This window comes from Falco naumanni, chromosome 7 (assembly GCF_017639655.2).
Source record: "Falco naumanni isolate bFalNau1 chromosome 7, bFalNau1.pat, whole genome shotgun sequence".
Lineage (NCBI taxonomy): Eukaryota > Metazoa > Chordata > Aves > Falconiformes > Falconidae > Falco > Falco naumanni.
The window spans coordinates 23861800-23883554 of NC_054060.1; the positions used below are offsets into that span (position 1 = coordinate 23861800).

At 37.8% G+C, this 21755-nt stretch overlaps 1 protein-coding gene across 5 annotated transcripts in view; it reads right to left on the reverse strand.

The window, feature by feature from the left end:
• The window catches only part of PEAK1 (pseudopodium enriched atypical kinase 1), a 119776-nt gene that overhangs the window by 62736 nt on the left and 35285 nt on the right, over window positions 1-21755 (reverse strand). For 4 of the 5 annotated variants that reach the window (XM_040600075.1, XM_040600077.1, XM_040600073.1 and 1 more), the window contains exon 2: window positions 4720-4891. The gene's annotated coding sequence lies outside the window, so the exon portion shown is untranslated. Of the gene's footprint in view, window positions 1-4719; window positions 4892-16692; window positions 16853-21755 lie in introns of those variants that run through there. The other variant, XM_040600074.1, reaches the window with a different exon arrangement.

Here is a 21755-nt window from a genome sequence, read left to right on the forward strand (position 1 = left end):
TCTCAGGTATATTTTTAGATGTGGCTGCTGTCTGTTCTCTCATTCCCTCATTCTGCTCTTGACACTGACAGGCCAGAAGTATGATATTTATATATCCATATACATCCTATATGCCATTTCCTAATGGAGAGAGTATGGAGCTAATGTAACAACTCTGATTTACAGGTTGTAGCAAAAAAATAGCACCAATACTGGAGGCTGTAACTCTTGCGTATCTAGACAGCACTTAGAAGTTATCTTTTTTATGGCAACTACATAATCTTTTCCAGCTCAACAAGAAAGGTATTCTTACTCATAGAAAATGATTCATGCTTGCAGCAGGTTCAAGTATGTTGATTATCTTTTTCAGCCCTATAAGTTGATAGATTTCTTAATTAGCAGAATCTGAGATGCGTTCTGTGGTTGGGGGTTTTTGGTTGGGTTTTTTTTGTTTGGTTTTTTTTTTGTTGTTGTTTGGGTTTTTCTACAGAATGGGAATGTGTTTCTTGCCAAGACCACATCACATCATAACAGGCTACAGAACAATTTAAGGACCCAGCATGAAAAATACAATCTAATTTTCACCACCTGGAAAGCCGATAAATGAAATGACAAAGTAAAATACATAAGTTTCATACGATGGAAATTAAGGGAGGGTAAATTTGTTATGAATATTGAACTAATGAAAACTGGAGACCTCACTATAAGCAAGGACTCTTACCTCCCTGTGGCTGACAATTTACTGCTCCCACAGTAAGCAATCTACTATCCCACCACAAAGAGCTAGAAGATCCGATACCTAGCAGAAGAGTTTTTTTGATGTAAAATACAGGAGCCTGTTCAAAATGAAAAACAGCATTGGTCTGGAGCTTTACAAATTTATGAGATTATTTTTCCATTTTGCCTGTCCTGCTTATTTGAAGTTTCCAGGGACAGCCATCACACAAGCATGAATTTAACAAACATCAGCCTCCTTTTCTCAGATGCATTGATAAGGGCAGTACGTTTTCACATACTTGTAATGGGACAGATTTCATAGATAGGCAGAAGTGAAAATGGAACCTAATGCAAGCTACTGAAAAATCAGAACGGTCCTTTGGAAAGAACTGCATATAGGGACATTTAATAAATATTTTTATGCTACTGTTGCTTAGTCTGTCAATGTTTCCAGTTTGAATCACCATATTCAGTCACTTAAACCTCAGCTGAAAGAGCCTGGTTAGACCTGAAAAACTAGCAAGCTAAGTCTCAGGGGAAGAACAAAGACTTTTTTTCTTAAACCCTCCCCTCCCAACCTGAACACATCTCGAATTTAATAACTTTAGCTACTTCTGAGAGAAAGCTAGAAATCCTGGGGTTTGATATTCTCTCTTGTTCTTATGTAACTGAAGTTAAAATGTTACCCTATCTCTTCCCTGGTTAGTGATATAATTCTGTGATTCCTGCAATACCGGTGGAGAAGGCACCTGTTCTAGAGGAGAAGCACACAAAATTCTGTGCCTCTGCTCCCAACGCTTTTTCAAACTGTGAGTTCAAAGTAATTGATACAGCAGTTGAAGTTTGGCAAACCGTTCAGGAATGTACAAAGGGAATGCAGTATAGAAATGTAAAATCTTTAAAAGAACATTTTAATGATTATCTTAAGAATACATTTAGGCCAATAGCCCCTCCCCATCTTCTGCAGTTACCTAGCTTTATCTACAGTATGCAATCACACCAGACCACTTCAGTGCCACTATTTTATGTTCCTTCCTTGTTCCATGTGCTAAGCCAAGGAGAAGAAACAAAGGCTGGTGTTGTTCCTGGAAAAAAATGGGTTCTGCAGGAATTAGTGGGCAGTTTCCTTTCATGCGATATGTAGGCTTGCATTCTATAAGATGAGTTAACTTATGGAAACACATTCATAGTGTAAAGTCTTTTCAATGGAAAGTGTCCCTAAATACATATGTGTGGGTACTGCATGTGGGAGAAGAAGTTGATAATAGTTTCAGAAAAAATCTCTCCCAATGGTAAAGTACTGTGTGGCTGGAGAACTAGGCTGGCTGTTGAACAGAGGTGTGTTCAGCTGCCTACAACCTTCCATTGTTACTGAGAAGGTGGTGACTTCCTCTGCATTGATACTTTCCCCTTATTTTGCTCTTCCTTCCTGATGATAAACACACTTTTTATTATTACAACCAATTCAACAATACTTTTAGAATTTTATCACTCATTTAGATTTCACTCTGAGTCAAGCGGAAAAAATGTGTTCTCAAGCTGAGAGAAAACCCTCCCATTTAAATCCCTGAGCCAAGAGCACCGCCCGTGCAACATCCTCCAGCTGTTCTCAGAGACAGAAAGAATCTGTTCATGTGGCATTGTCGATCAGTTCCCACCTAGGCCACTCCAGAGCATCACCAGCAGGGAGAACTGCCCAAAAAAGCAATCCCTGGTTCTTCCCAGTTATCCTCTGGCTTGGCTCACCCAGTGCTTCCCTGAGTTACACAAACCTCCTGATGTTCAGCCTGTTAAGGTCTTCCTGTGCCAGCAGAGAAACTGTTACATCTCACTGCTGTTCCTGTTCCAGGGCCACTGTCACTTTTATCAGCTAAATAACAGTAATTTGAATACAGCAACAATTATGGGAACCTATTTCCTCAGCTGAAGCCATTATCCCTGACAGATTTACAGCAGTGCTTTTTTGACAAAGGCTAGATACATAAAGAAGTTGCTCTGCCAGGCAGCATAACAAACAAAACACCTTCCGGTTTTATAAGAATTTCCTCTAAAATTATGACAGCTGTAAATATTTGTGTCTTCTTCTAACCTGCTGAATAAAGACATGCTAAGGTGGCACATCTTTCTTAGTAAGAATGAGGAAGAATTTGTGATTAGTATTGGTTTTTAACTTGTGTTGCTTATATTTCTGGGCTCTGAAGCATCTTACAGAAATCTGAAAACACACTAAAGGCTCCAGCTCCACAGCTTTTGCAAAATAAAGACATGAGAACCAGAACTGTCTTTTTCTCACATTCTCATTAGACACAGCGATGAGTTAGAGATCTGTAAGTATATGTGCATATATTCAAAGAGAAAGGACCACAGAGGAAAGAAGAAGAACAAACATTAAAAAAAGCATGGTAAATTTGAAAACTTGAATTATTTTTTTTCTAAGTCCTTTTTGATCTTCGTTTGTCACCACTGCAGATGAATGGAATCTGCAAGCCCTCCCTTCTTGCCCACACAGTAGGAGAAATAAATAAAACGTACAAGCAACTCTGGCAACAAAACAGACAATTTGTAAAGATGGGAACTCAATTTGTGAAAAACCCCAGCAGCCTATTGACCAACCACTGCCTTCGCAAGGCTGTAAGTTTTTGGTTGGGAGACTTAAGTGCTGTCCTGACTGCTTCCTCACAAGATGCCTAAGGACCCTTAATGCGGACTTCACAGATAGGAAATGTTACATTAATGATGAACATTTTCTAAAATCCTGCCTTTAACTGTCACAGAAATTAAGACTCAATTATTCTAGGGCACTAACCATTCTGCTGTTAAAAGTTTTAACACATCCTATGATACATGGGTGGAATAAATACCTTACCTGGACTGGTAAGAGAGACCAGCTGTACTTGTAAGGTTCAGAAATGCTGTACTATTTTTTCTGCCAAAAGTCATGTAAAACTACTGTCAGACCTATTCCCTTTCCCTCTCAAGAACAGAGGGTAGTATAATAAGGGACCGTAATAAATGTCTGAAAATCTGAATTCTTCACATTTTTGAAATTGTAGCAAACAAAACCACAACACACACAGATGTCTTTTTTTTTAATTCATGCCAAATGGAAGAAATGTGGAGATATGCAATTTTTAATATATGCAGTTATATTACTGTTTTCCATCTGTGTAACCAAACTGAAGAAAAAAAAAAATCTATTGTACACAGGTTCAGCGAGACTTTGAGAAGAGCACAAAGACCTTTTACTCTGTTCTCTCAAATACCAGAAACATAGTCTTGGTCTACTAAATGTGTGGTAATTCTGCTCTCCCTTCTGTTTTTAGTAATTGCTTGCACTTCAGTCACTTTTACAAAAAGAACCTACAATTGGATAGAACTGGATAGCTAGGAGAAGCCAGGGTCTTTCTACTCCCACTTTTAACATTTTTGTATTCCTGACTAGTATATTGACCTGGTGTAGACATGGCACAAGTCTCAAGTATAAAAATATTTTAGATCTTTCATGCCCAGTTATGAGTGGATGAGAGCAGAGAACAGGATAAACAGCAAAGAAAAGAAAATGAAAGAAAAAAAGATTTTGGAGAAAATGTTAGCAGAACTGAGCAACCTTCATATTAATGTGTCTTTTTGTGCGTTTCAGAAGTCACACAAATTACTTACCATTAGCTAAAAACAGCTACAGAAATGCTTCTACAACGTGTTCTGAATTTCAGTTTTGCTAGGCATTTGGTAGTAAAACAGCTACTAACAGAGTAATAGCAAAATTATTTTTGTTTTTCAATGATAGAGGAGATGGGACAAACCTAAAGATGGCATTTTAACTACCCAGTACACCATCAGATACTAAAATTCCAACTTCTTGCTAATACACGAAACTCACAAAATTACAGACTTGTCTCATGTTTGGCTTTTGAAAGGTCACATTACTTAAACTCTGGTAGTAGTAAAACAATATCCTCTATAATCCATACAAATTACCTTATCATACTGCATTAATAAAAAGATATCAGAAAAATCAGTTACCGCTTAAGTTTAAGGCATTTCATCCATTCCAATGTCAACAGTTGGCTTTGCAAAACCTTCTGCAGTTACTGGCAATAAATCCTGCTGAAAATTTCAGAGCTTCTTACTTCTCCAGACAAATTCGCTTCACACCCTTCTCTTCAACGACTACTGGTGAGGACAGCAACATTTTCTGTGAAAGAAAGACAATGATGTTATCTCAAACAAGTTTCAAATGTGATTTACTGTTAATTTCCCTTCTTTAGTAACCTTCTGATCTCTTAAATGCTTAAAGAGCCACATAAGATACTTGGGTTCTTATCAGAATTCTGGCTGCATAGCTGGCACACCAGACTTCTATCCTCTTCCCTAGCATTCAAATTTCTTTTCTGGACCGCAGGAGCATACTGCTACAAGTCTTCTTTTAATTTTATCTGCTATATAGCCACACTACTAGCTTTGAAATAAAAGCACAGGCTGGAGTGCAAATGCTGAGGAATGGCTTGTAGAAGCTAGCTGGTATAATTAAGAGCTTTTCCTAGGAAAAGGAACAGGTAATCCTAGCAATTTTCTTATTTTTAATTACAGTTTCCAAACAAAATATAAAGAATGAATTAGAAAAAAATAACAAAAATATCTACAAATATTACATGTTTTAATGTACATTAAACATAATACAAAAAAGCACACAGGTTTATGTTACTTATACTTGCATATTAGCAGTTCACGGTGGTTAACCTTCATTGCAGTCAGTTACACAAATAACCTTAATCTTAATCCAGCAAAACTGAACAGCCACAGACACTTAGAGGAAAGCTCAGCTTCTAATACAGGAGCAGAGAAGTATTTGTTGTTTTTCTGACAGTGTCAAGGCTGTGCCTCTAACTCACAGGTCTCCCGAGTTACTCAAGATGACAGTATTACCTAATTATTTTTGGGTTTTGTTTTGGGGTTGTTTTTTTTCTCCTTCCCCCAACTTCTCCCCTGCCCCAGTGTTTGGCTTCTGTAACTTCACTGAACACATTCGTGGATGACAAAGTTGGAGGGAAGTAGGCAAATGCCCAAAGAAATTTAATTGTATTATGAAAGCTACAAATAACATGAAACAAAGCACTTTATAACTTCTGAGAAAAGAAATTACAGTTTGGTGAGCACACACAGACTATGTGATAGCAAGACAGCATTGACAAGCATGACAAGCAAAACCATTGACTGCTGAATGGCATCAGTGAAATGCTTTGACAACAGTTATCAAAACAAAAACAGTTTTTTAGGACATTTGAAAGGAAGGTACTGAAATAGCTTCGCAGATGAGCAGTAACAGGTGAGATGAGTAAGAACCATCATAACAGAAAAGACACATTATGTGCTTAAAAATTAATGAGAAGGGTGACTAAACACACACACACACGAAGACAATGGAATAGCCATTAGTTCAGTCTTAAACTCAAACTTGTGGCTCATCATCTAAATGGCAATATTAGAGATAAGTCAAGAGCTTACTCTGGATGGAGAATATTTAATGCTCTCTTCCCAACCTGAGAGTCACCAACCAATACGCTCTTGTAGATGGGATTAGCCAGAAATACCATATAGGACAAGAACAGAAAGGAGAACAGAGCCCTGCACAGAACCTGGCAAATCCTCCAGAAAAAGTGGTGAGAGCGCACCACGGTTCTTAGTCCTCAGCAGCAAATTTTTTTTGTATATTAGAGAATTCTTTAAGAAAAACAGCCCTGAAGAACAGAGAAATTGGGAAATGCTTCATGGCACAGAATGGTTGCACTGAACATGTATTCAAAGTCTCTCAATAAGGCAATGTGTTTGTGTAAAATTTTAACTCCTTTCAGAATATTTTTTTTCTGGCTAGAAAAGCAAGGGACTAGGAAGTTTGTGAATTTAGGCAGCATGCTCAATTTAAAGAAGCTGGCTAGGGGAGGGGGCTGGATTTCTCCTTTAGTGCTTGAGGTGGTCAAGTTCCACCAGACAGCAGCACGTGTTCTCAAACTGTAGGCACCTCTGGGCACATCTCTATAGGAAACACCATGACAGGAAAACACTGTCATAGTCGTAACTGTGTCTAACTTTAAAAAAAGACAGCATAACAGTAGAAATAGTACTTAATGTATGGCAATACTAAAATTCACCAAGGGCTAGCAAATAATGTACATAACATCCTCATGGTTCCCAGGACTGTTATCCCAGGAACTTAACAAGTAAACCCAAACATAAAATTATTTACGAAACCAAATGCGGTTACATTTCTAACTGTGCCACTTCTTTAAATATAAATACGCCAGAATACTGTAATAAAATACCAACATTTACATCCATTTTCTAATTTCAGTTGCATGCAGGCATTTTTACTTCCATCCTAAAATTCTGCAGACTTTGAACAGCAGCAGCAAAGGGGTTTGCTTGCCATTTGCCTTTCCTTGCAGAACTGTAACCCAACAGCTCTGGCACAGCTGGAGATGGCACAGATTCACTACCACAGCTTTATATAAATCAGGTGTTCTTTTGGCTCTTTAGGAACATTTAGGCATTTTTTTAAAGCTGCCATTACATTATATTTTATAGGTGCCACAGTAAAAGTTTTATCTCCAATATAAGCATACAGCATATTAAAAGCTAGCTAAGTCAACAAGCAGTATGGAGATCTCACATAAAAGTTGTTATTGTGGTCGCAAACAGCATACTGATTAAAAAAACATAATTTACCACTCAAAAAGAAAAGAATTAAACCCTGGCACAAACCCTGACCACTCTGTATTTACTTATGCTTCAGTGCTCAGTACCTATAATTTATGACATCTTCAGTAAAATTGATAAAGACAACATGAAAATCCTCCTTTTAGCTGCTGCTCTTACTAGACAATTAACATAGATGGAGTAAATGAAGGTATAGATAAATGCCCCTCTTCATCATCTGCCTTGGCTTTCTGTAGAAGCTGCAGGCAGTTGAAACTCTGTATGAAAAGAGCTGCCATGTGACTCAGTCCCATACAAGCTGTCCTCACATAACAAAGAGCAAGAGGAATGCTAAACAAATGAATCACAAGCCATTTCTGCAAAACATCCCCAACTTTCTAGCAACTGCCAACGCTGGGAGCTATCTGTCCTGTCAATCTGAGTGACAGCCCATGAATAAAGGGGCATCTAATTACAAGATTAGTAACAGGAAGTTAACATTTCAAAAACCACCATAAAAGTTATGATTGCTGACTATGTAAGGAGGCAAAAACTGCAGCAAATCCACAAGAAAGTAAAGCCATGATTTGGGACATATTTTTCCTGTTGATGTTGACTTGAAGTGAACTCTTCACAGCTGTGAATGACTGGCAACTTACAGAATGCTAATCAAAAGAACTACTCTGCACTTTCAGATAGCTATCAGATTTGCCAAGCTAGGAGGAGTCTGGAAACATTTATGCTGTTTAATGTATCAGCATGCTGATATCTTGGACACAAAAACCTGTAAAAATAAGTAATTATAAATGTGCATGTTATTTTTTTTCACAATACAGCAAAGACAAAAGAAACAGATCATTTCCAAGTTGATTGTATCAGCAAATATCGCAATATAACACAATATCACAGGGTCAGTATCAACAACTAAAGCATTTCATTAAACTATGGGATTTTCCTTCAATGGAATTGCACAGGCCTCCTGCATGACAGCCTTGCCAAAGAGGCTGCAAGAATCACGTGGCACAGAAAATGCTGATCTAAAGAGAAGAATTTCCAGAGATCTCTCTGAGGTGCGAGGAGATATTGCTGTTATTACTGTACATGTAGATAGACTGCTTGGCTGATGGCATTTCAAAGTGGTATTACCTAACCACTGACCAGGTAACAGAGGGATGCATTTTGGTTTTGAAATAGTAACTTCTTCACTTCAAAATTGTCTCCTTGGGATATGAAATGCTGTAAGAGATTATATATCCACTCCTAAAGGAGACAAAGGGAACAAATCAGTATAGGAAATGTGCCTTCCTTTCCACATATGCTTATGTTTTTAATACAAATTCATAGATGTACAGGAGATGAAACAGGAAAAAGAGGAGCTTAAAAATAAGAACATTTTTAACTTAAAAATATTGAACATAACATGAAAATACTGCTTAAAATAGAACTGATTCACGGAGAGAAAGGAAGTGCTCAATGACTTGCTCATGCTTAAGGACTCTTAAACAAGTATCTGTTATTCATGCTATTGAAGGATTTGCAACTCCAGAACTACTGATTTGAAAAGATTTTGACACCGTAAGATGAATACACATCTCAAAGGGCTACCATATAGGTTAAAAGCCTCTGTGCTCTCCAATACTATTCCTTTAATTGAAAGAAAAAGTTAGCAAGACAACAAAAAAAGGCATTAATTGCTTTGGTCCTGTAAGTGAGGCAAAAATAACATTCTTTGCCCAAAAGAAGCTCCAGGTATCTTTCCTGTAGTCAGACCATCCAAGCACAGGTTACAACTGAACTCTGAATATACAGACACCCTCCATTCTGTGACCACATCCAGCTGACCCAAAACAGAAAAGTAATACATCTTATAGCTGTAGTAGCCATCCTAAAAAGTTGGAAACAATTCACTGTAACCAAACTGACTTTCTAGAACACAAATTGTACCTGGAAATGACATCATCTTGGGTATTATTAACTGGGAACATATTTTCCTTTACCAAATAAAATACTTTGCCATGCACTACCATAATGAAAAACCAAGCTCAAGATATTAAACACGGCACATCTGAATTGAAACAATGAAATCAAAAAAACAACTATCCTCATTCTCCCAAAGAACCCCAAAAAGTCATGTCAAGAAGAACTAGTGATGAATTCTGAGACTACTGGGGCCTATCCGTACCCTAACATCTAAGAAGAGGAGAAAGTCAGCAGAAAGACAGAAGGTACTACTTGTCATCCATCCTTATGAATGAATCATGTAGTACAAACTTCTTATAAAACACATGGTTTATTAAAGGTTGGAAGAGAGTTTCAACTTAAGCCAAAAGGAACTTACAAAAATCAGAAAGAACTGTACAGTCCTGCAAGGGAGGCTATGGGACAGAAGACAGAAACAAGAGCAGTACCTGTTAATAAAGCAACACAAGTCTACTGCATCATTTTTACTGTTCTTTGCTGTAGCAACAAGTAAGATTTTTATCTCAACAGCTATTGAAAATCTAGGCTTTTACTGATATTTCACATCCACAAAAATGTTATGAATATCTGAATGTGGCTTCCTAGAGGAAGATTCTTGGCACAGCAATACAAGCCTCAGGTAGCAATATGGACATAGCAGTACAGGAAGAAGGAAAAATCAGCAGTACTATAGCAACAGGAAAAATTGAAAGCAACAATAAAAACCCCACCCAACCTCAAAACCTCAAATGGCCATTTATGCAACTTTCTTCCACAAACTAAACCCAAAACTTGCACTGGGATTACTATTTGAATTTCAATCCACTCCCCCGCCCACCACCACACTCCTTTGCTGTTCACTGAGTTTTATTAGAACCATCTGTGAGATTCTCCCCTTCCAGTTTATGTCTGTTAATCTGGCAGCTGCACTTTATCATCTATTTAAAAAAAATAATATAATCTTTGTTTCAAAGTTGTTGAGACAGAAGGTCTTTGACAGGCTAAAAATTATCTTTAAAATCAACAAAGAAGCCACATCATATGCTGCGCTTTACAGATTAAAGGGGAACAATGGAAGTTGGAGAACACACGTATTTTTAATTCAAAGATAAAAGAAGGTTTTAGGGAGAAAGAAAATTTCTACCAATGCAGTTTAACTGACAAAAGCCACAATTTACCAAAGTACTTCAAGTTGCCACTGCAAGTAATTTCAAGATCATTATTATCATAGATTGACAGAAGCCAAAGAAACACAGAGTATTTCCTTACAGCATCTTGTTGGCAAAAAATAAGCAAGGGGAGTGCTAAGAAAATGTTGAAGTATAGTAGCAAGAGTTTGAGTGATTTTCTTTATACATGATGCAGTTATTACAAGTTTTTGAATACAAGTCACAGGCTCTAGAGTTTCTTTTTAATAGGAGTACCTCAGAATATAATTGTCACTGTGATATCCAGTACTCACCTTGCTATAAAATCTGAATATTATGTGTATTTGTATACACATATGAAATTCCTTCTTTCTACTACATGTTTTAAAAGTGGGTTAATAAAGCAGTATTGTTTGTACACATACCAGTCATGCCAGGCAAGATCCATTCATCAGCTAAAAAAAAAAAAGTACAACACGCTTTGTGATCCTCTTTAGTTTTATTAGCCTGCACCTGCTGCTGCTTAAGATTGAATCTTTCTATATAACCCTCCTAAAACATATTCGTTCACTTATATGTACGGATATACATATTATCACCACGCACTTCATGCCGGAATAACTTTCTGCCTGTAGCATATGATGCAGCACATCATCACTGTTGAAAAATGGCAAAAATCCTTGTGGCTTCAATTTGTTTTGGTATTTCTCTCCTCCAAAGTGTTTCTGCAGAAGCATTTGCCTACTTGCATAAGAATGGCACAACCTTAATTTTTTTGGGGGGGGATTAACAGAGACAGACACTTCTTCCAGATTTCACCAAATCACCTCATAAAGCTTTGTAAAAAGGAAAATGCACTTCATGTATGAACACAAAGTTCTGAAGGCTTTAATACTTGAGGAACACTACTTCTACTTTTTGATTTATAATATTCTGAACATTTTCGTCCTTTTCCCCCTGCAAATAAATACTTGCTTTTCCAGTGTTGTTGCTATTTAAAAGGTAACAGACAAGTACAGACAACATTAAACTGCTATCAAATAATGTTTGTAGGTGTGTACATTTGAAGGATTAATTAACTGGACTTTTAAAAATTTCCCCAGAGTTCCCTAAACACTGGAAATAACTTTTTCCACATATGCACTGCATTTAACTCCATAAATCATATCCAAGACATGTGCCTTGTTGTCATCTCTCATGACCTTTCTGATTCCATTTTATACAACGTAAAGTCTGCATCTTCCCTGAGCAAATTCTTAATTCCTTGTTGAAAAAAACAAGATCATTTAAAGTTACTCGAGATTTCTACAGCTTCATAAATGGGATTTACCGTTGTGATAAACACAGTCATGATTCATGTCAAAAATAGAATGTAGTGTGTTAAGTGTAATCGTTGCACCCTGCGTAAATCTGGGACCTGTGTTGCAGTTGTGGTGAGTGGGCGCGTGTGGTTCTCCTTTGAGACGATGTGATGGCTTCCCCTTCCCCTGAGGCAATCGCTGCTTGGCAAAGCCCGCCGGCCGAAGGAGATAAGGAAAGCAAACCACGCCAGGAGAAGGCCGGCCAAAGGAGACAAAGACCTTGAGATTTGAAAAAGCGCGCCAAAGGAGAGCCAGTAGGAGGAGAAGGCGTACCCCAACGGCCCGGTGGGGAAAGAGCGGGACGAACAGCCGGCGAGAGGAGGTTGGTCGAGATCCGGGCATAAAAGACGCTGCTGTTAGGACTCAGGGGTGCCTGTGGTGGAACTAACTGAGTTCTCCGCGCATCCAGCGCTGGTTTTGCTTATTGTTTCTCAACCTAAATTGATTGATCCCAAAATAAAATTGTTTTAATTGTTATCATTTATAACACCGTTTTCTTCTTAGGCTTTCCTTTCAATCATTATTGAGTTTCTTTGGTTTTAAATAAACGTATTAAGCGGTATTTCAAAACTGTCATGACAAACTGGCTTGCTTTCTCCCTTGAACTTTACCATAAAAACTAAACAAATTACAGATATTTTAATTGCACAGACTCTACAAAAAAGATACAAATGTAATAATTTGAGTTGACAGATCATGCAAGGGAGACTTTAAAGGCGCTTTCAGAAGCACTAGAAACAGTACTGTCATAATATAACTTTATAAATTTTATATGCAAATAAAAAATTAAAAATAAAGTACACCTGAAAAAAATCCCATTAAAAGAAAATCCATCTATATTTTTGAAGAATGGTACAAAAAAGTAGATCTCTTGAAAAGCATCCTGGAATCTCTCAGGAGAATTACCAAAATAACCGCAAAGTGTGCGTGCGATCAACTAGGAGAGATTTTTATTAAAATACGTAACATTACTTTTGTTAGCACTCCATTGGCTTATTAGCAATTCTGGTAAAAATGAGATCTCTTGTGAAAACAAGAGCTTCTAACAAAACCAAAGTCTGCAGAAAAAAACTAAATTCCTCTTCTCTCCCGCCGTCATCGCCGCCGCCGCCCCCACCCCCCCCCCATGTTTGCAGTTGAAAAAACATAATTTGGTTAAATAATCTATTACAAACTCTCTTTGGTGTCTACAGAATATACACGTTTACATAAGCTAGAAACAACAACAACAAAAAGCAGTTTAACCACATAACCACGCCCCCACCTACCCCTCTTTGAAGATATCATGAGCATATCAAGCCAAAACTGCAAACCAAAGAATGCTTAGGAGCATAAAAATAAAGTTATGCCCTGCTGAAAGTGCCATTTTTCTTGCTCTTGAATACATAATGTTGATTCCCGGTTTCAGTTCAACAGAAAGTTGTAAAATGGCAGCGTATTTCCTGATACAACTCCTGGGCTGCATTTCCAACAAGCCTGCCATCAACACACTGCCTTAGACTGCGGCTGCCCGCTTCAAATACCCTCCCCAAAGGAACAAACACTCACGGATATATGACATAGGTTATCAGAAAATCTTACTGCATTGTGATAAGAAGAGAAATTGGCAGATTGAATGCATGCATGGCATTCTCCTTATGAAATCTGTTCGTATAAAATGAGTTAGTTCCCTGAGAGAAGATGAGAAGAGCCTGGTTTAAGCCTGCTGAATAGGTTAATACCACATACAACAGCAAAAAAACAGTTCCCAACATCAGTGCACTTGAAAGAACTTTTGTACAGCTGCAATTTGAGTACCAAAATGAACACAAGATGAATCCTAACACCCCCTTCTTGGGAAGATCACTTTCAGAAGGACAGCAGGTTAACGCAGCAATCTGCAACCCACTTAACTTATAGGGACTGACTGTCAGTTATGCTGTAAGCATATGTACCATCAATTCATTACGCAGTTTGTCCTTTTCTTTCATTAAGACAGAGAACTCATTTCTGTTGATCCCGTGTCTCCCTTGAACTAAATTACAGACAGGCAAATACACCACTAGCATTTAGGACGTGAAGTAATGTGGTGCAAAACTAGTATACATTTTGACTGACCTTTTGCATAGACTTTATCAGAGCCTTCACTAATTAATTACAAAATTCCTGTATATTTGATGGATAGTAATAAAAACTAATAAATCAGTAACAATTCACACAGTGGGAAAAACTGAAAGTGAAAAAAATAGAGATTGATACGGGATTGAAAATAGTAAATGATTTGTTCAACAATTCTGAATTATGTACTTTTTGGGATGACCTTGATGGCTCTGTCAGAATGGAATCTTGAGTTTTCAATCCTGCCATTTCCTCGGCTTGTCAAACACAATTTCCAAATTCAGTTACACTGAAACTACCCTTCTCAATGTGGGTTGCCACAGAAGTATTTAGCCCAGAAAACTGATTCAGCTTTAACACAAAACATCACTTGAGCCCAGAAAGCCAACATGCCCCAGGAGAGAGGGCTCGTGCTTGCAAGCAGAGTATGAACAGCATCCCAGACAAAGCTGGAAAATTCCAGAGATGTGTTGCACTGAGCTTTTCCCACAGCTATGGCCAGACAAAGAAAATTCAATTCAGCAGAAAGCTATAGAGAAATGCTTTAGCTGAATTTTTCTAATTACTGAAGTCAGAAATGCAATCTTTACTTAAATGTTAAGCCATATACACAGGCCATTAGACAAAATTCCTTTTCTTTTAAGTAGTTTTACCAGCTTTGACATTTCATAACACTATTATTTTAAGTCTGGTCTGGACAAAAATTCACAGTGATCTCTAGGAAAAGTATTTCCAGAAGGCTATGCTAAAGTATCTTCCATGTAATGCTATCATTTGTCAAAGTTTTACTTGAAAGCATGTGTTAACAGAAGTTGTATGGATCAAAAATTGAGTACTTCCAAGAACATAAACGATGGCTACATTCCATTTCTGACAAGAGCCAATCCACACTTTTTGACTCCCCAATGACGTACCAATTGACCTTGCAACGAGTAAGGCACGAATACAGGATGTAAATCTAAAGCAAGAAACTACAGCAGAAAGCAAACTGAACCGGTTGGAATAGCCAGAAGACAAAGAAAGGCAACAAATGCTCCTGGCATTGAATTAGTGAGATAATGTCAGAAAACAAACACCAGCTCAGTTAAAATGACCATAACTTGTAGGGTCAGTGGACAGTATAAAGACAGCTTAAAGACACGTCAAAATTTACAGTGGTCTGAATATAAAATCTAATTGAACACTGACAAATCTAAGAAAATTGGTAGTATTTGCTGAAAAGCCACCTTAAGGCAAATAGCACTCTGAGCGAGAATAATACCCTGCAGCAAAGACCCGAGGGCATTAAAAAGAGAAATTTGCTATTTCTCTCCCCTCAGGTATTTTAAGGCACTTTGTCTTGTGCTGACTGCAGTTTAAAAATACTGATTGAAATAAACCAGAGTTGTAATAGGAACTGCAAGTAGCTCTTAATGTTTCTGAAATATTAAGATACATAGCAGGCATTTAAATGACACAAAATTCAGCAAGTGTTCAATGGTTCAAGTTTTTCCCCCTCCCCAAAGTTATCTGAAATTCTCTTGTCTGTAACCTGCATTGTCCTGTCATGTTGTTCCTTCAGCATGCGCAGCATAGCATTACACTGTTTAAAACAACTTCATTACAGCACATGAACTGAACACACCAGGGAATTCTGCATCATAATCTGAAGCATCTCCATCTCTCAAACCACTGAAGAAAAGGAAGATAATTTCTCTAAACTCTCTCTTACTAGAGACAGGTTGGGCATTAAGTGGTTCTGGCAGCTACACAGATTGAGCTGTATAAAACAGCTGCAAACTGAAAACAATTGGTACTATGCAATACAGAAATAGGCAAGGACAGCAGACAATGCACAGCAAGTATCACTCTAGCTCTGGCTTGTCATCAGACTAACAATACAGCTCAGCTGCAGCATCACTTCATGCTTCTGAACAGAGCAAAACATTTTCTCAAAAAAAGGTATTAAAAGGAGGATACTGAAGTTTAGTATCAAGCCTAATGTTTAGAGTTCCACACTTGTATTGGTATAGGAACTCACATGAAAAGGGTGAACCTGAAAAGCTTTAATTCTAAACTCTCACCATTAAAGAATGTTTATTTGAAACCTTCACTCAAAGAAAAATGAGATAAAGTTAAAACAGGGTAGCAAAGAACTACCAAAACAGTAATGCAAAGTGAGTCACTTGATAATACGCGTGGCTGAAAACCCATGCCTGAGAAACAGTTCACTATGCATACACAGAAAGAGGGAAATACCTAACAGCAGCAAAGGGGGAATCCTGGATCAAAACTAAAAACTGCTTCTGGACAGGAGCAATCTATCAGGCTGGTGCAGACCACAGTAACATGGCTCAATTAGCTAAAGAAACTATCCAGGGTGAAATGATGTCAATGAATTTTATACTTCAATAAAACAATTAGAAGAGCTACAGAGACATCCATTAAATATTCCTCTAGAAAATGATTATATGTTAGTTCAGAATAAAACTTTTCAAATTTGAAAAATTGAAGTAAAAGTTATTTTCAAGCATTTCACTCCTAAACACAAATTTAGGGACAGAGAAATCAACTGTCACAGAAAAGTAAGAGTGCTCCATCTGTGCAGAATAAATTATTAACTTATAGTATTAACTGATCTAAGAAAGGATTATGAGATTCAGCAGATGACATTTAAGGTAACAGAGATAAACTGCAGATTAAGCAAAGTTGCCAAGTACCAAAGATGATGAAAAGAAGATCAGAAGGATCATACGTACCCCAAGGAATGCCCCAGAGGACAAAAATGGTTTACAAGATGACAGTAGCCTAGCAGATCAGACCAAAAGTCCAGCTCGCCCATTAGTCTGCTTCTGGCAGAGGCCCAGAGCATAAAGGCATCAACAGCAACACTTTCTCCAAATACTCTCCCAATCTCCAGCAATTTACAGCTTAGAGACTTCCTGTAAGAGAAATGGCATCTTTGATTGTCTTGCATGGAATTTTCCTTCATAAATGTATCCAATTACCTTTTGAAGGCATTTACAACTTTGTATGCATAGCATCCTGTGGAACGATATTCCACATTTAACAGCTTTGTCTGAAGTACCTTTGGGTGTTTGTTCTGAATTGCCAGGTTCTTGGGGGGTGCGGGGTGGGGGTGGGGGTGGGTGGTGGTGCAGAGGAACAGGACAGGACAGACACCAATACAACACACACGCACAGTTGGCAGACCACAGACAGGGATACCAGATAAGAAACTTGTTCCTTTGTATTACCTCTATATTCTTCTTCCTACGTCATTATGATTTTTTACTTCTTTTACATGCCTCCCTCAACCCATACTGCCCGTGTCAAGTGTCCTGATGTATTTGTTCTGAGTAGGTGCTGCTCCATACCTCACGCTCTCCGCTCTGCATTCCTCTTTTGGATTCTTTTCAAGCTAGACTGCATGTCATATTCAGATGCTTTTGAGAAAAGTGTGAAAGAATTCTAGAGTACTGAGAACATAGAGATGTGTTTAAAAGTAGAGAAAAATTGTAAAGGAAAAAAACAGAAAAAAAATCAATAAAGGTTCACTGTGATGCTACCTATCTGCAAGCAACTGAACTGTTCAAGCACTGTTTTAAATAGGGGGAAATACCTTTAAGATTTGTAGTAGAAATCTGATTATTTTTCTGTGCCTTCATGATTTACAAAGCTGAAATAATTTCCATGTGCACTGTTTTCCCCTCAAGTGAGCACTTCACCACATTTTGTAACTCTGTAACCCATCAATAAAGAGACAGCCATGCTAGAGGCAGTACACTAATGAGACTTTGTATTCTAATTGTTCTTATATTTAGCAAGGAAAGAAAAGAAATAAGGGCAGCGAAACAGATTTCAAATAAATAGCCTGTTGTGGTAAAGGAGGTTGAAGAATGATTACTAGTCATCTAATACTTTCAAAGTTGTAAGTCTAATACCTGGAACTTTTATTTCCCAGTATTAAAAGACAACTGGAAACCTTTATTATTCACTTCCAAAAGCACAAACTATTCCCAAACATTGGAGAATGTATTTTCATCTAGTACACTAGCCAGTCTTGGAAAAAAACACCCCCCTCTGACCTGGGATGCCCTCAGGTCATTATTGCCCACACCAAAACTCTATGGAGTAACCTGTGACAAGCAAAATTGCTTTCTCAGCTTACTACTACTACCTGATTGTACACCAGTGGTACAGTAGGAAACAGCTTGTTGCAAATGTTCTTTGCTAAAAGGTAAGGTAAGGTCACTACAAGTACAGTCCCCCTGGGGTAAACATCTTGTATTAAGAAAATGCTTCAAAATATACCCATGGCAGGCTCTGCACCGACACACCAAGTTTTCCTCTCTTTCGTAAGCTTCTACACAAGGTCAAATGTGAGTGCAAGAGGCTTGGTTGCTCTTGTGATTGATACTGTTCTCATTTGTGGCTACAAAATGCATTCTATTAACATTTTTGAGAAACTGCCAACTTCTAACCTCCAATATCTCAAACAGCAAAGAATATTATTAAATTAAAATTAAATTAAAATAAAAAAAAAATAAAAAAGAAAAATCCCATGGGATACACACAAAACATATTCCATGTTATTGCATCCCTGGACTGCAGAAACCCACACAGGAATTTTAGAGTGTATCTCCTCAGATCAGAAATGTGCTCTGAAATGCTTTAAGTTGCATTAAAATGTTGGTTTCCATTATTTAATAGTAAAAAGAAAATCTGCAGGTGTCATCCATGAGAATATTTTAAGTTTTGTAGTCTGTCAAAGCAATCTTTAATTTTTTGTTGTTAACATGCAGCAAGGATATTTCAGATTTTCCCAGGAGTAAGACAGAGGTGCTACAGTGCTACTGTATCACAACCAAGCTTTCCTGCTCAGGAATTCCCTTTATAATTAAATTCTGCTGGCTGTAAAATTTTTGTTGTCTTCATAAAAAACCATCTAATTTGGAAGAGTTATGAAGGTTTGGGAAAAAATATAATCCATTCTTGCATTTTCAGTAGACTACATGAAGTGTTGATAAAAGCCAATATTTTCTAAATAGATTTCAAAACACTGGGAGCTAGGGAAGGAATGTTTGCTCTAGAACAAAGCAGGACCAGACTGGAAGAAACATTAGGTTTTCCACATATGACTGTACTTGAAAATATGGACATAAATGGGAGAAAACCCACTGATATTTGCATATTATGTAACACTCCCAATATTTTAAAGCTTTTCAGCGTATGACTTCATAAATGTAAATATTGCCACAAACAGCTACAGTACATTAAGTGTCAGTGGAAACAAAACAAGCGTATTATGCTGGTGCTCTGCAACATTTGCAGTAGAGAATTCTTTACATCTCTCTGCTGCCCACTCTGCATAAATGTATTTAACTCTGAGCTGCTGCTCTGCCACAATTTTCCCACTGCAATCTGCTGCCTATTATCCTCTCAAACCCCATCTACAGGTCATTTTTTAATGAATTGAGCTGGTTAAAATCCCTGCTCCTTTTTCCTTTTAAACATTGGGGAACTTCAAATAGCCCAGCACTAACCAACAGGAATTTATTTTAACCATTCATTTAAAATACCAACAGTTTTGTTATTTCTGCAGCTTTACAGCTCCAATGGGTTTAATGGAGCCTTCCATCACATTATCTTTTTCAGATACATGCATTAGCTTGCTGGGTGCTGAGATGTATGGCTGAAAGAGTGACTTAGACTATTTCCTTTTAGGCTCTGATCTGTTTCCATTAAGAATTTTGGGCATTACACAAAAGTTACATAGACAGGAAAGCATGCACCATTGCGAAAATAGCTACTTAACAAGTACAGAATATTTAGAGATGTATACCAAGATAAGCATAAATCCTCTTTCCTTTTCCATTTAACAAATTTGGAGGCGATTTTCTTCATGTAAAGGAAGCAAACTGATTATTCCCTCATCTTTGAGGAAGAAATTACTTAAGAGTTAAAAACCTGTGTATGCATATTGAACTGAACTTTGCTATCTCGTACAGGAAAATTCTAAATAAAAACATCGCACTTGTCAGCAGTTTCCTCCAAGCCAGAGGGGTGAAAGAAAACTTGACCTGGATGGGATTGTTTCCTAAACTTTGTTTTTAAAATGATCTATCAGGTCACTTGGTTTCATGCAGACCGACTAGTTCACACAGACTGTAGCATATACATTAAACAACTTTTTTTAAATGCTAAGTTTGAGTATTTTTGCTGACTACAGTTTGAGAACCTCTCTTGCAGGAAACCAACAGAACAAAACACAATGGAAAATTGTTGGCTGTAACAGGGCAAGTAATAAAAGTATAATACAGCTTACATCTATGTGTTACAGAAGAAAGGCAAAAGACAGAAGCCACGATAGCTAAGGCTATCACAACATGCTACCTGGAATAATACAACTTTAGGAGCACAATGACAAAGCTACCTACCCAAGTGTCAGGTGTCTGTAATTCATTGCTCATCACAAATTAATTACTAGTTTACAGTTGTGTTTCAGCTTGGCTATGTACTATGTACTGCTTAGCTAAAAACAGACAGCAGAAAAGCAGGGGGAAGACTACACAAATTGGAATTATATTCTGATAATTTCAAACCTGCAGCACAGAATAGTAAAAGATTCCAAACCATGGAGAAAGCTGTCATGAATATTCTCTCAGCTATTTTAAAAAGATTTTAAACCTGAACCCGTTTCTTCATCTGCTTTACCACCCAGCCAGAGTACCACCTGCCATACAGCTGTTTGAGCACAGGTTATTAAAACCAACAGTACCTGTAAAAAGCTGCACACCAAAGAGCCCCCGGCACCAGAACAGAGTGGGCATGCTCTGACCTCCCCCCTTCCAGCGAACTGACCTGTAACCCAGAAGTTGTCTCGCTTTCCCTTCACAGATGACAGTACATATGAGAAGACTTCTTCCCCTCTCACGCTAAAGCAGCCCACTGAACAGTGAATTATCAGACATGCAGAATGAAGGTAAAAAATACTCCGTAATAACCACTTCTTCCTCTATCCTGTTATTCAACAAAACTTCAAATTAAGCATCAGTGGTTTGGGTTTCACTGGTTATCTGGACTTCAAAGAGTTTGGCAACGTAACAGTATGCATCTTGGCTTGCTTTCTTACTTCAGGAAAGCTGACCGCAAACTTAATTGGGTTCCTCCTTAGTGTAATATACTCTAATAACTTTTTCCTAATTCTTACCATTATCACATGAAATCACTTAATTCCAGTAACTTTAGGATTGCTAACAGAATCTTAGCTTTTTTTCAGTATCAGAGGTGAAGCAGCACAGAAGACAGACAGCCTTTGCCACAAAACACCTATAGTTAGATACCTTGCGCACACACAGTATTAATGATATAAGCAATGCTCCTTATCTGCATACCTGTATCATTAAGAGTGAAGTTACACAACACTGTCATTAAAGATGGAAGACTGAGGATTTGCTCCTTTCCCTGACGTTGCTGTTGTTCCTTTCCCTGATGTTGCTGTCAGGAATGCAGTTCTACTTCCACTTCTGTGCCCACCAACTCACTAACATAGCAGAACATCTACTTTTGCCAGGTTCACATTCTGCCGGGTTAGTGAGTTAAATTAGCTGGCAAAGATCTGAGGCAGTAGCACCAATGTCAGTGGGGAGGAAGAGGAAGGGCTGAGGCTCAGGAACTTCCTTTGCAGCAGCAGGCTTCTAAACCCGATTACGTTCTTACAGATAACTTTACTTTGAGAATACTTCCCAAATTGCTGTAGCTGTTTTAACTCTAGCATTACTATCTGCCAGCCATACAGTAGTACATATACACAGACAAC